We start from the raw sequence: 13626 nt of genomic DNA, 5'->3' as shown, positions 1-13626 counted from the left end.
GGAGAAAGAGGGCGTGAGGGAGAGAGAAAGGGAGAGGGAGTGAGGAAGAGAGAGAGCAAGAGCAAGAAGTCGGGTTAAAGGAGAAAGGAGTTGTATCTGGGAGGAATTGGAGGAGGTTGTGCATAAGATAAAACTATATTGTATGGGATTTTTAAAGAATCGATAAAATATTATTTAAAAAGAAAAAGTAAGTTACCACATAAACTGTATAGTTCCAGTCTGTCAATGTCAAGCAATTGTACAAAACGATGCAAACACTGCATACTTAAGGTAGCAATTGAGCATCTTCTTGTTCCTTGAAGACCCTTAATTCCTGTATAGGTTGAGTGTACATTCTATGAAATTCCAGCAGTAATTCAAATTTTAGATTTGTTTTTGGACTTTTGGAACATTTCATACACATAATGAGTTATCCTAAGCAACTGAATTCAGTTCAAACTACAAAACTCTGTTGTTTCATGCACACTGGTTTGCATCACCTTTCCAGTGGAGATAGGAACAGACATTTTTGCATCCTGGATAGTGCATTAATAACAGGTCAAATTATTTTACCCAACTCTGGGTTAGTGAACCAATGATTAGATAACTCCATAGAGTAGCATGGGTGAGGAGTTGCTTATAGGCTCATGCAGACTCAAAGAACCTGCACCACTCCAAAGCCCACCTCAACCTTGAGGACAACTAATGAAAGACGCACTCTCTGGGATTCCCTGAACAACTTGCAGAGAGCAGCACTGGACAGCCTCTTTTTTCCTGAAGAATTGTTCATCACACATCTTTAAACTTGGGGAGCAGAGGGTCTTGTGAATTTTGAAGCCTTAATGAGCTTTCTAGGCCTTGTTAAGTTTCAGTAGCCTCCTGATCTTACAAGCCTCCCTCTCCGAAAGAGTGTTTCAATTAGTGAAACAACTATGCAATACCACTTTGCATGCTTAAGGTGAAGGAATTTTTCTTTTTCTTTTTTTTTTTTTTTTCTTTTCAATCATTTTGTGCAGGAAATTAAGTTTTACATTGTGGGATTTCCTTGCTGCTTGTATCGTGTCTATGCTCATAAAATTTTTGATTTTTGGATCATTTCTAATTTCTGAGTTTTGGATTAACCCTGTTATACAATTTGACCTAGCCTGCCTCTTTTCCATGGAGAGGGGACTCATCGGTTGATTATTTTTATCTTGATCATCACCAGGTTTTTGACACTCTGCCTAGATCCCACAGAGGTATATTTAGCACTGGTGCTTCCTGCCAGTGCCTAGGCCATTTGGAACCAAACTGTCACGCACCACTCACAACTGCTGAACATATAATCTAAGCCTGAAAATGAAAGAATGGTTTCTAATCACAGAGGTATGGGCAAATATTTTAAAATGTGACTTAGCTTATAGAATGAAGGCTTTAAACCTTGTCAAAAAAGCTATCTGACTTGCTAAGTGTACACATTCTCTCTCTCTCTCTCTCTCTCTCTCTCTCTTTCTCTCTCTCTCAAATAAAGTTAAACATACTCTCCATTCAAAGAGAGAAAAGATTTTGAGGGAACAGATGAGTACCAAGTACTTTAAATATTCCTCTCCAGATCACACGTATGTGTGTACATGTTTGGTTTGTAACAGCAGGGTCCCTGTTAATGTGACCAGATGTATATTTAACTCCGATGTTGCTATGGAATCCTTTTCTCCTTAAAAATTAAATTTCTCCATCTGTTTTAGTGACTTTGTATTCATTGCAGTGCCAAGGGCCAGCTGATCTAACAGACATGGTACTGAACAGATTCTTCAAAACAGGAGGGAAAAAAAAAAAAACCCACAAAGGCCAAACTAGTGAGAAATAGAACAAATAGCAAGAGAAACCACAGGTTTCATGTGCTCTCAAAATGTACATAGTTGTGGCTAAAATGTAAGGAACTTGGTTCCAAGTCACACTTCCACATAACTTAACATATAAATTCCTCATGAGTTATTTAGAAATGTTATAAAACCAGATACTAAATTGCAATATAATCAACTAAACCCCTCAAAAACCAATCACTGAATTGCAAAATAAGCAACAGATGACCTCGAGTAGACTAAGAAGGTCAGGTAACAGAAAATGGCATTACATCTGTCATTAAGACTCCCACAGTAAAAACTCACGATTTCAAAAAACAATTAGCATGGTTGTGAAGGATATTTTGTTGAGATTGACTGAATACATATAAGAATGCTATCAAAACTTTCTAGGAGAATAAATTAGTAATCTTGTTGTCTCTTACAAGCAACAAGCATGCTTCCCAATAGCCAAATGTGTCACTCATTCGTGCACATTTTCTTCATTAGAATAACAGCATCATCATGTGCTCCAAAGTACCAACAAAAGCAGAGGGTAAAAATTCCAGCACTTGCTCTATTTCTGCAATACATCTTCCCACATTGAATACACAAGTTACAGCTTTGAAACTGTGGTTAATTTTAAACTCTGCCAAGATGGTAGCACACCCACACTCCCGGGCTTAAAATAACACATCTTTTGGAGCTATGTCTTCACACCTTACAGAATTCATATATGCATGCTATCATGCTAATGATATTTCTCCAGCCAGGTTTTGTGTACATCGTGCATCTGCTACCAAAGATTCGCTGCTTTTTTTTTTAAACACACTGATATTACCCCATGGAATTGAAATTCCTCAGAGAGAGAGAGAGAGAGAGAGAGAGAGAGAGAGAGAGAGAGACGGGCAGAAGTGGGTGAGGTCTGTTGCAGATGATAGACTTGAGTGAGATAGAACCAGAAAAATGACTTTCTCTGTCCCTTACAAACATGTTTTCAGATGAAAAACAAAAGGAAAATCCAAACCAGCTTATAGTTACTTCTCAGCAAATCTCCCTGGGGGCTGTCTCCAGCATAAATGAGAACTAGTCAACCTGGCAGGTGTTGAAGCACTGGACCTAGAACTCCATTCCCTGGGGTCTTTCATGGGGAAAATGGACGTCTGTGGATTTAGTTCCTCAGCAATCTACTCCTTCGTTCATTCAGCAGGGGAGAGGAATGTCAAAAGGGTTGGGCCTCTCCCTCACTTCCTTTTGTATGGAATGTTAGTCCAAACCCTTAAAATTTCAGAATATAGATGGAACCATATTATTAGTGAATAATGTAATTTGAAACCTTTAAAAATGCCAAGAATTTAGGGTGCTCTCTTACTCCTTCCCTTCTTTCTTCCTTCTACCTCTCTCTTATCTCTCTCCATATGTATCTCTTATAACATTGGAATTAGAAAGACACCCAAGCCAAGCCAGGAGGAGAATTGACTATGACCTGACCCTTTCACCTCTTTCTTTGAATGACCTAAGTAATAGTCTCAGGAGCCCATGGGGATAAAATCTGAAGCAGGAGGTCTATGTAGGCCCTAGCCCCGAGTCCTGATCTCTCGCCCAGTATTCTAGAGACTTTTTCCTCGTTTTGATCTGCACAAACACAGCTTTAAAGCACAGATTAGATGTTGCTCACCACAGCCCTTTGTTTCTGGTACTGAGATACAAGCAGGATATCCTTTGGAGTCTCACACGAAGGGAGATGGATATTCTGAATTATAGTCAGGCCTTCCTGCAGTTGCCACTCTCTTTCCTGATAAACAAAGGACAATAAAGTTGCCCTTCCTAAAACTGACTTATGTAATCCATTGAATAAAGGTCCCATGGACAGCCAGGCAGCAGTATCGATGTCATACATCTAAAAGGACACTAGCATATATGTCTCCAGGCCTATCCTGAAGGAGATGATTTGTTACAAATTCAAGAGAGCTTAGTACTTAGTACTGTTAAAGTGCCAAGTTTAAAGCAAGTACTCCAAGTTGGTCAGACAGCTCACTTTAAAAATGCATGTCACACGTGCACACGGACCTGAGCTTGGTCCCTAAGACCTACCTTTAAAATCCAGGTATGATGACACATGCTTCAGTAAGATGGAGACAGGAGGATCCTTATTAATCTCTTGTTAATGCTAAACAATGGAAAAGTAACCAAACTTACAGTTGCTAAGAATTTGGTACTATGCTAGCAAATCCCATGCTAAACAAGCAAAGGATCTGTTTAGTTTGTAACTGTTTTATCTTTCTGCATCACAAAACGTAGGACAAAAACAGTTTAAAGCTAAAAGTAACTAGCATGCCTCTGGATTTGAGGTGATGGATAACTTCCTAAATATTGTGCGATGGGATGTTTAAGGATGTTTACATGGGAAGTACCATGGCAGCCATACTTGCTGGTACAAAATATGGAATATGTGTGGTAGTTTGAACGATAATGGCCTCTATAGACTCATGTGCTTGAATAGATGGTGGCCATTTGGTTGAACTGATTGGGAAGGATTAGGAGGTGTGTCCTTATTGGAGGAAGTATGTCACTGGGACCAGCTTGAGTCAAAAGACTCTTATCATTTCCAGTGTGCTCTCCTGACTCTGGATTACATTTAAGATGTGAGCCCTCTGCTGCTCTGCCCTTGCTCTACCATCATGGACTCAAATGCTCTGGAACCGTAAGCCCAAATAATATGCTTTCTTTTGTGACTTGCTTCAATCACAATGTTCTATAACATCATTAAAAAAGTAGCTAATATATAAACTGGTAACAGGGAGTGGAATATTATTGTGACATACCGGTCTATGTGTTTGTTGGTTGGTTGGTTGTTTTTTTTTTTAAGGAATAAAGAAGACTTTATCATTTGGGACTGGAAAAGTAGTTGACTGCTGTAAGTAGAGCTTAGTCGGCCATCTTAGAAGGATCAAGGAAGGTAGCCCTGCAAAGAGCTAGGTAGGCTGTGGAGGGTCTCCTTCAGAAGTTTCAGAGCAAAACAGTATTAGGAACTAGGCTAGAAACCATTCTGTCATAACTCAGCAAAGAATGTGGCTAATTTTTGCCCTTATCCTAAATATGTTCTTGGGGTTAAGTTTGTAGGTTCCCAAGCCAAATGAGGTACTGCGTTGCTCATAACCCAGACATCTCCCAGAAAGCACTGCAGGAGTGGAGGTACTCCCTACACAAATAATATTTGGGCCTACTCAACTCCATAAAGACAAAGGCCACGTCATCATAAAGCCAGTTAGATTTCTGTTTCACTAACAGAGAACTGGCTTCCTAGAAGTCATGTAACCAGCAGTCTGCTATATACCTGACATGTTTAGAATGTTCCTGCCTCAACCACAGTACTTCCTTCCTTGTCTCTTTTCTTCCCCTTACCCCTGACTCAAGCTATATAAGCTAGCACCACTATTTCAATAAACAATCTGTCCTCTGAAACAGTCTCCTAGGGTCTGTTCATAACTGACACTGCTGTGCTGACCATTGCCTGAGACCCTGCTCTCTCAGCATCCAAAATGGGCTAGTTTCCTCGGGAGAGAAAATTTCAAGATAGCTCAATATTGGCTCTGTTCTGTGATTATCATAATCACTCTTATATGGTTCTACAATGACAAAAGGCAAGTGGGGTTGTAATAATATGTATATGCTTGGCCCAGGGAGTGGCATTATTAGAAGACGTTGGAGAAGGTGTGTCACTGTGGGTATGGGCTTTAATACCCTTGTCCTAGCTGCCTGGAAGCCAATCTTCTCCTAGGGACCTTCCGAAGAAGATGTAGAACTCTCAGCTTCTCCTGTACCATATCTGCCTTGATAATAAACTGAACCTCTGAACCTGTAAGCCAGCCCCAATTAAACTCTTATCTTTATAAGAGTTGCCTTGGTCATAGTGTCTGTTCATAGTAGTAAAATTCAAACTAAGACTGGGACAAAAAAAAAAAAAAAGTTCATTTTGAAGAGAAAAGGAGCACCAGGAAATTTAATGTTGGAAACAAAACCTGTGCTGAGAGAAAGAGATAAAGGAGAGGCCTCATCGGCTTTGAAGTAAGGGAAGGGGTGCCCCAAGGGCAAGACACCAACCAGATACATTTGGGACTTGCAAAAAGAAAAGACCTAAGAAATTTCCTGTTCCAAAAAAGCAACAACAAATCAAACCTACCAATGTGATTCAAGGGGAGTGGTGTTTGCCCCAAGTGGCTATTCAAGAAAATCAGGTGTGTATAGGTACTGGCTTGAGAGTCATTAAAGATACATCAGGAAAGGTGTTATGGGCCAGGCATGTGTTGAGGGGGAGGGGTCCCAGCATGGAAACACTGTGTGAATCTGTAAGGGTGAAGCATGGGTTGCATCGGAGAGAGACCCCCATGTCTTGGAGATGGCAGAGCTGTGAAACACCTTCCAAGGATGTGTTAATTTGCATTTTGATATAGTAAGATATCAATTCTTCTTGGCAAATGTGTGTGTGATCCTGTGTGAGAATATGCTGGGACTGAACCCAGGACCTCATACATGCTAGGCAACTGCTTGACCACTGAGATATAGCCCTCAATCTAGAGCCTAATATATTTTTAGATGATTTTTCCTAATAATGAAAAGTATAAAAAGATAGTGAAAAGCAGACACAGAGCTACCTAACACAACTGAGAAGCAAAATACCCAAATCAGAAAAGCAGAAAACTGTCACACAACCATTTTCAACTAAAGCAGGGCTCTGGTGCTTTCCCAAGAATATCAGTAAAAAAGGAAAATCCCCTACTAACATAAGCTATTACTTTAAAGGCTACTCTAAAACAAAAGAAAACAAAACGAAAACAAAGCATAGGTTAAAAATCCCAGTGATGAGACACTGGGAGTATGCAGATGGACAAAAGCTCATTGTTGGAACAGTTCTATACAGGACAGTGGACATTTCTTCAAAGAAGACATGCAAATGGTCAGGCAAGTTACAAAAAAAAAAAAAAATGCCCAGTGTCATCTTTTATAGGAAATATATTCTCAATGACACCTCAGTGACATTCAGTAAAAGTTTGCATCCTACCTTTGTGGGAAGTAACTAAGAGTAAGCGTAACCCAGCAAGGCATCCTTTGTCTGCTGTAAATAGTTTGGCACAGAGTGACACTCTAGTAACCAAATTATTCTGTAAAAAGATGTAAAACAAAAGGTGTCTAGTTCAGTGACACCTGAAGCAGGAGGCTGGCATTACCTGAGTTGGTGGTCGTCTTGTCAGAGAGAACAGAGGCATCTGAATTAGTTATTGAGTTCTCTCTTAATAAAGCTCGTATCTAGGGACTGGAGAGATGGTTCAGTGCCTAAGAGTTTTGCTGCTCTGGCAGAGGACCCACCATCTATCTGGAAGTTTACCTGTGACCAAAGTTCTGAGTATCCAATGCCTTCAACCTGCCTCCATAGGTTCTGAGCATCAAACAATCACATAGCACACATAAATACATACATACATACATACATACATACATACATACATACATACATACATATACACACATACACACATACGTGCAAAGCAAGCAAAATACTCATGCACCTAAAAGAATCTTTAAAAAGATAAAACTTGCTTCTGAATTTGCTCAGTTTAGAGTAGCTATTTAAGCTGGGTAGGAAGACAATGAGCTATGAAAGGGAGTGAGCACAAGTGAGTGTGAGAGATGGTTTTCTCCACATTTCTCAAATCAGCCTTGAACTGCCGGGCTCAAAAAATCCTTCTGTCTCAGATCTCCAAGTGTCTGGGAATATAAGCATGTACCAGTGAAAATTCAGTTCAATGAATATTTATTGGAATTTATTCTGGGATACCACATGCAGGGAATAAATAAGTTCCTTGCTCCAAATACACATGGATTTAAATGCAGAGTAAACCTTTGTGCAAAGAGAGATCATGTGGTGAACCCTGCCAGGGAAAAGCATAAGGCCGCATGGTATAACCTTGTGGCCAGCAACTAGGGAGAATCTAAAAGGTGACTGTGAGTTAAGACATACAAATGATTTTCTGCTCAGCTGCCCTCTTAACAATATTGTCTTGTTATCTCTCGCCATCAAGAGTGAAAACTCTTCAGCTTTAGATATTCAGATATAGAAAATGTTTATTGAAAATCTTGGGTTACAGTGTTATAGACGTTAGAAATTAAACATATTCTTCATAACACAAAAATATTAAAAACAAAAACAAACAACAACAACAACAAAAACCCTAAAAGGCAGGAAGCCTGGGCAAATAGCTCAGCCTCTCTTTTTTGGTAAGTTTAGCTTATTTTCAAGATAGATCAAACTAGTTCTTGACTGTGACTAAGGAGAAACTTGTTATCAGAACACATCTTCATGGACCACCTCCTAATGTACCACAAGGGTGGTGACTATAACCTCCTGCACAGTACATGGCACACTGAAGATGCCCAGCATTTGAGTGTTAGATGAAAGAGTGAACAGCTGGTTATGTAAAGCACCCTTCTCCCCACCCCATCCCCACTTAAATAATTAATATCTAATTTGAATGCTTTTTAAAGAAGGGCTTGTTACAGTGTCTTTGAATAATCACGGAAGGCAACCTTCTATGAGATGGCTCCAACTGAAGGCTTACTGTAGTTAAATGTTAGCATGTTTAATTCTGTCAGGCCACAGCTCTAAATCCTACTTTGAATACCCTCATTAAGTCACCACTTTCCTTTGTTCCAGCTTAAGGGCATCCTTTAACGAAAAAGGTGCGAGAAATAAACAAAGGGGCAGCTGTTCCAACCCTCTCTGCAGACATTTCACACTTGCTAATCACACTACAGCCTGTCTTGAGGCCTTTGTGGATCTCCTGTCTGGTGTACACAGTACACAAATCAGCTAACCACAGAAATGGTGGTTCAGATTCTATATTCCACTGCCTTCTAGGCAAGTTTTTCTATTGCTTTTGCTAGGCAAGTAATGTTAAAGACTATTACTTATCCAAATATCTGTAGAGAAAATCACACAAGCTTGGTTGTTATGGGAAAGAAATAAAAGGAGAAAAAAAATACAGTTGGAATAACTAGAAAAGCCTGGGAATATTCAGATTGCTGATAATAAGCAAATGCATAGCAGATGGCTGGCTGTTCCTGCTTTAATAGTGAATCTCCCTTGTCTCTAACCCTCCTGCAGTCCCAGTCTGAGGTGCACATGTGTCTGTCAGTGCTAGGTTATCTGAAGACCATGCCTCACCTAGGCACAGAGCACCATTTCCACTGGAAGTTGTTTCAGTCTTAGATATAATATGGAAGGGCTTTTAAGTCTCTAAACCGCTGCATGCAAGAAGCAGCATGTAACACTGACTTGTTCAAGGAAATATCTGTCTAGACTTAAAAATCTGAGCAGCTGGGGGACTGCAGTCCGGGTGGGAGGTGAACACATAAGTAAACAAATAAATATCTCAGCAGATTGTCTAGAAACACTGAAAAGATGTGTCACACTTTCAACGACTGTCACTCTAACCAGGTTGCTACCACTGCAGGACAACACTGTCTTCTTCCTTCTTCCCCGAGTGTTTTGCTCCTGCCTATGTCCAAGTCCTGTAACTATGTCCCCAATTAACCTGTGAGCACTGTGTTCTCCTGGTGGACTTATAGAGGAATGTTGCTCTCTGAAATTGGTTAAGGCTGATTTCACCATGTGCAGGATGAGTATGGGATGGGTGTCCTTGAAAAGGGAGAGTAGAAGCTCCCTGTGGAGAGGGGAAATAATTGGATGATCGCTTTAAAACCTACCAAGCCACACGCGTTAACTACGCTAGTGATTCCCTCTCCTCCTATTCCTTTACCTTCGTATCAAGAAAGCCCTAACTGAAGATAAATATTGGGAAGCCATCAAAACTTATTTTTACCCTTTCTTCCTTCCTTCCTTTCTTCCTTCCTTCCTCCCTCCCTCCCTTCCTTCCTTCCTTCCTTCCTTCCTTCCTTCCTCCCTTCTTTCCTTCCTTTTTGGAGACAAGATCACCCTGTGTAGCCCAGGCTGGCCAAGATCTCACATTCATTCTTAGGGATTACAGGTGTGCACCCTTTAGCCCCTCTTGCATTATGTCTTACACACTAATAAAAGCCCATAGTTATACAGAAGGCAGTGTTGAGCAATTTATAAGAGTAAGACAGCTGCAGAGTCCCACAAATACAAGCTTATGTGTTTTCTCACCAGCATTCTCAGTGGTGTTGAAAACAGACCTTCAACACAATAGATGGAATATATCTGCATATTGTATTCTCAAACCATAATTTAGGCTTCCGGATATTCACAGCCAGGGAAGAAAGCCACTTAGCAAGCAGAATGAGTCCTAGACAGCTGTAACACTTTCACACTTGGGAACCTGGTTTACAGTCTTGTGAATAAAAAGACATATGAAAAGAATAATTAAAAGATGTCAGTGCAAGTGTCAGCAATGAATACCTTCAATGAGAACTCTGCATTTCCTTTGGGAAATTATTAAAGGGGGGCTACACAGTGCCAGTGAAGAATGGGAAAGATCAAATTAAGAAGACAGAGTCAACATTTCAGAGAGTCAAGCAATCCCCAGAGTTTACAGTGTTATCATGGCCTCACCACTATTCCTAGAGACTCAGTAAGCCAGAAAGGCCTTGGTAAATGAGAATACTAACGCCCTTCAGTTCACACACAGCAAGCATGCTCTGCTCTCTCATACATGCTGAACATGAAGCAGTGCTGTCTCCCACACTGCTGAGGATCCATAGGATTTTACTCACCTCTTCCCTCCCCACCAGCAAAGCACACTCCATACTCTGAAGGCAGACTGAACACCTAAGCATTCTGAATGCAAGCATAAGACACATGCTGATGAAGGGCAGCAGAGCTCTAAGCAGTTAAAAAGGAGATGCCAGAGGGTTGGAGTGAAAGGAAAATGACAGTTCAAAACAAAAGCCAAAACTTAAAAGTTTTTTTTTCTTTTCTTTTCTTTTTGTTTTTGTTTTATTGCTAATGGAGTTCTGGGGTTGGGTATTAGTCTCTGGGAAGGTGGAAGTGTGTGATGAAGTATGCATTGGTCTGCATAGAAATGACAGTCCCAAACTAGATGCCCAAAGGCTACATCCTTGATGAAATCAAAGTTCATCCTATTAAGGGAAAGCAAAAATCTTCCTCCTGACTTTGATGTTGAAAGAAGAATGAAATGTCTCTCCAACAATATCTAATCAAACAGGAGTCATAGTCACTTAACATTCTTCACAGATAAAGTCCTAGGAATATTACTTCATAATTAAAATGAAATTATATTTAAAAAGCAAGAAAGCATGAATAAGAATCAACAGAGCCTTCCCAGCTCTCATGTAAAAAGCCTGCTAATCCTAGCAAGGAGGAGAACACAGGGAGATCCCAGGGTGGGCCTCTGGGATCATTCCTCAGACAGTCAGCATAGTGAATCTAAGAGCTCTGGGTTCATGAGATAAAAACCTCTGGACAGCGCTCTCTCTCCTCTCTCTCTCTCTCTCTCTCTCTCTCTCTCTCTCTCTCTCTCTCTCTCAGACAGAGAGAATGGAGAGTGGAGAGAGAGAGGGACAGAGATACAGAGAGATCACTGGACACATAATACACTAGAATTTGAGAATTCAAAAAGCAAAGAACATTTCTGATAGCCTGACAAGTCAGTCTGATGAATAAAGGAGAAGAACGAATGTGAGTGAAGAAGGATGGAAGTGGAGGAAGGGATTGAAAATGCCAGGACTGTTAAAGACTGGAGAAGAAGGAAAGGGGCGGGGAATGGCTGAATCCAGCTAAGTTGACTTGGGTGAGGAATGAAGCTGATAAGGATGCTCTCAGAGATGCAGCAGGACCCCACACTGTCATCAAAGCTGAAAGACTACTTGTGCTCAAATTAGTAGGGCCTCTCAAGCAAAAATCCTCCTCGCTATAAGTTTCAGAACTCTCACATATTAAATTCAATCTATTCAAACCTCTTAAGTAATATTTGCAAACATCTCAGGGAACAAGCTAGCATGAAGAAAAAACCAGTAGAACCCAAGACCTGAAAGTCCAGGGACTTCAGATGTTAATTGGCATCAAATACATAAGCTAAACTCTCACCTTTAAATTAAAATGAATATGGTAGTTAAAATATCACAGTGGAACTTTCAATGGAATATTGTGTGGCTTAACAAAAAGAAGAAAATTCTAAAATATAGTAAAAAGAAGAAAATTCTAAAATAAAAGCTTTGATTGTGCTAATTATAGCAAGCCAGGAACAAAAAGGCTCCTGATTCTACTTATGTAGGGTACTCAGAGCAAGGGGATTCACAATGACAGAGAGTAGAAGGTGTGGTGTTAGGTACAAGGAGGGGACTTGGTGACATGGTTCATTTCTGCAAATAAAGAGTTCTAGGAACTGGTTGCACAGTGATGGGAATGCATGTGACACAACAGTACTGGAGACTTGAAATGCTTTTAAGATGGTCAACAATATCTTTTCTCACAATATAAACATTTTAAGTCACGAATAAAAAGGCACTATAATTCTGATTAAGCAGCTCCAAAGGATAACAAAGGGAATTTATGGAAACAAAGAAAGTAAAATGTTTAACTTTACAAAAACAAAAAAAGATAAAAGACAATAAATGAGAAAAACTTGCTATTTTTCAAAGCAGAGCTGAGGAAATCACTCAAGTTATTGAAAGAGTAGTAAACTCAGTGCTCCAAGGTATGCTAATCATAAAACAGATTCTTTCCTCCACCCGCTTCCTGGATTCAAAGAGTGTTCATTCAAAGAAAGTCACCCTGACCCACCCTGACCACTACTGGAACCCACTATGCAAAGGTGCTATTGCTAAAGGCTCTTAGATTGTTAGGGGCTCTTAGAAACTGTCTTGAGAGATAACCTGACACTTGTGACTTTGTACTTCCTTGTGACTCTTAACTGGTATTTTTGGTATTTTCCAACAATGCCCTTCCCACCTCCTTGAGTTATGGTTCCTTCCTTTAAATACCCCCTTACTCAGCTACTCGGGGCGCCACAGTCCTCTACCCCTGCGTGGTGTATGACCGTGGGCCCGAGAGCGCTCTTGAATAAAAATCCTCTTGCAATTTGCAGCAAGACCGTTTCTCGTTGGTGATTTTGGGGTGTCGCCTCTCCTGAGTCAGAACGTGGGGGAGTCCTCACGTTGTGGGTCTTTCATTATAACACCAAAGAACAATATAAGAAGAGCCATTAGAGGAAAATAAATGAAGAAGATCCAAATATTTCTAGTTAGAATTGCAAGAATTTGAGAAGAGCAAAAACCAAAAGGAGATGATGCTCAGAGGAGTATTGGCTGAGATTTTACTAAAACTGACAAAAGATTCAAATAGGTTGGCACTGGAATCACAGTGCACTCCAGTAGGGATGTAGAATAAGAAACACATAGGAATATATTATTAAAAGAAAAGATAAAAGAAAAATTCTACGGACTTCTAAAAAGTTCTTACGGAAAAGAACTCTAATGGAAAGTGCATTATTAAAGCAGCCAGAAAGTAAAGATGCAATCATAACAAAGTAACAGTTAAATTCCCCAAGACATCCTCTCCCCTCTTCATATCATCCCTGACATACTACTGGTTTGAGCACACGCTCATTGGCACAAGCAATTTGAAAACTAGCCATTTAGTGGAGCATGCTCATAGCCTGCAATTAAATTCCATTAAAACTAAAACAATACAAATAAGCTTTTCGATGTGTGCAACTAGAGGCACAAGAGCATTTACGGACACATCTTCTATAATCACAGTTGATGAATAACTCGGAGGGGTACAAGTTATAGCATATACTTAAGATAGAACACTGTTATTATGAATTAA

General features: G+C 40.1%; 1 protein-coding gene across 48 annotated transcripts in view, besides 1 other annotated feature; it reads right to left on the bottom strand.

The window, feature by feature from the left end:
* Nrcam (neuronal cell adhesion molecule) overlaps window positions 1-13626 on the bottom strand; it is a 276409-nt gene that overhangs the window by 192746 nt on the left and 70037 nt on the right. The gene's annotated exons all lie outside the window — the stretch shown is intronic.
* Window positions 6679-9930: an enhancer, noted in NCBI's record as "VISTA enhancer mm16". NCBI's record gives its function as "enhancer in: midbrain (mesencephalon)[10/13] | forebrain[10/13]" and the evidence as "EXISTENCE:transgenic organism evidence [ECO:0001131][PMID:17130149]".

Source organism: Mus musculus, chromosome 12 (genome assembly GCF_000001635.26).
Source record: "Mus musculus strain C57BL/6J chromosome 12, GRCm38.p6 C57BL/6J".
Classification (NCBI taxonomy): domain Eukaryota; kingdom Metazoa; phylum Chordata; class Mammalia; order Rodentia; family Muridae; genus Mus; species Mus musculus.
Note: the sequence above shows the minus strand (reverse complement) of the source record. Positions and strands in the feature narration are given on the sequence as shown.